At 48.4% G+C, this 2,108-nt stretch overlaps 1 protein-coding gene across 2 annotated transcripts in view; it reads right to left on the minus strand.

Annotated features, from left to right (window-relative positions):
* Positions 1–2,108, minus strand: part of CDH13 (cadherin 13) — a 1,008,030-nt gene that overhangs the window by 189,139 nt on the left and 816,783 nt on the right. The window lies entirely within an intron of this gene.

Genomic DNA, 2,108 nt, shown 5'->3' on the forward strand with positions numbered 1-2,108 from the left:
AGCCAAAATCAAGAGTCAGATGCCTAACCAACTGAGCCACCCAGATGCACCCACCTACACACCTTTTGCCATCTTAAAATAACATTTCCAGGTCCCAGGGATTAAGACCTGGGTAATGTTGGCATCACTATTCAGTCCACCACAAACACTGAGGCTTAAAGGTCAGTTCAGAATTAATTGGGAGGCCAGACAATGAAGGGTGCCCCAGGCAGAAGTACTGCATAAACAAAGGCCCCAGGGCATGATGGAGGCTGGCACCTGCAGGAAGAGAGGTGAGGCTGGGAAGAAACACCATGGTCTTTGTTGACCAAATGGAGCCCTTAGATCAGTGCCCAAAGGACAGTGAGAAGCCACCAAAGAGGCTCGGGAAAGAGAGTGATGAGTTTAGTTGGATTGAGAGGTCACTCTAGGCCCATGGGGGGTGGGTGAAGTGGGGACAGTGAGTAGTAGATCATGAGGGGGATGTTAGGACACCAAAGTTCTGGTGTGACATGGCCAAAGTTCTGGTGAGGCGAGTGTGTGATAGCAAGGACCCCAAGGAGCAGGCAGACTCAAAAATAAAAAAAAAAAAAAAAGTACTTAGGGATCTTTGGCTTATGACAGACAAGCTTTGCTAATTCCTCTATTCACTCATTCTACAAATATTTCTTGAGTCCTGAGCACGTGATACGTATTGTGTGTGGTGCTAGGAATATGATGCTGAACCGACTGTGTCATCTTGCACAATTCACTTAGCAGCTAGGTCTCAGTTTTCCCATCCATACAATGAGGACCTAGCTAGTGTCCATCTCTTGGAGTGCCATGAAGATTAAATCAGATATAAGAGAAGAGTTTAGGGCCATGCTTGGAGCAGTGAAAAACAGAAACAACCTTCCAGCTTTGACTCCTCTCACTTTAGATTGGGTAATGGAAGGGATTCACCCAGGAAAGCATTTGTATAAACAGCCATGGATCTCCTTGTCACTGTGACTCATTAAGAAATCCACACCATAAATATCTATTGAGCCCAAACTATGCTAGTTACTATAGAGGCAAATGAGCAAAACCTAAGCAGGCATCGCCTTCATGGGGCTTATAACCTAGCAGGGGGGACATCACTAGTCGAACAACCTTACCAACCAAGGTAACAAGTGTTAAGAGACAAATGGTCTTGGTCTGCAGAGAGTCTCTAATAGGGCAGACTGACCTGCCCAAGGAAATCATGGAGAGCCTCCCTGTGGAAGCGATACTTGGAGTGAATCAAGGGGATAAGGCAGTATTAACTGAGCAAGAACGGGTAGGAAGAACATTCCAGGAAGGGGGAAGAGCATGCGCACAGGTCCTGGGGCCAGTGTAAGCATGGTGAGTAAAGCCTGACGTAAGGCCAGCAGAATGAGCAAGGGGAAGAACAGGAACCTGGTGCAGATGAGGCTGGTGAACTCAGCAGGGACTGACGGGCTCATGGGCCACGTTGGCAGGCTTTGTCTTTATCCTAATGGAAATGGGAAACGTTTTAAGTAGTTTACATGGTAGGGAGAGACTGCCAGAGACGCATTTTGGAAATACAATGCTGGTTTGAGTGTTCAGAAGAGTTGGGGAGGGAGGTAAGGCAAGCATAGCGTCGACTAGGATACTACCGCATTAGCTCCAAAAAGAGACCACAATGTATTGCCCTGATGGTGGAGACAGAGAGGGCTGTTGAGGAGACGACATGGGCAGCACTCCAGATGGACCGGAGGTGACGAGCGGAGGAGGGATGGGCAGCAAGGATAGCGCCAGCGCTTCCCAAATGGTGCAAATAGAATCTGCGATGGGCGTGGCAGGTGGAGGTGACACATGTCAGAGGCTCTTCATCTCCTAATGCGGAAATCTGGCTCATTTGCTGAGAAAGCATGTTGGGGGCACCTGTGGAGTTTAAGGGCGTGCACATGTGTTGGAGCAGCAGCTCGGGGACTCAGGGAGCAAGAATGAGTCACGGAAGTGACTTCATTGAACTATACAGAAACCGTGCAGGGTGAGTAGGCATTTCATTTGCTGTGACCTGGAAAAGTGTTTGTTGAGCAAGTGGATTAAACCAAACAGCAATTTCACATGACTCTCGCAGGCCCACCGAGACAATAAATTGGCCC

Source organism: Suricata suricatta, chromosome 16 (genome assembly GCF_006229205.1).
Source record: "Suricata suricatta isolate VVHF042 chromosome 16, meerkat_22Aug2017_6uvM2_HiC, whole genome shotgun sequence".
NCBI lineage: Eukaryota > Metazoa > Chordata > Mammalia > Carnivora > Herpestidae > Suricata > Suricata suricatta.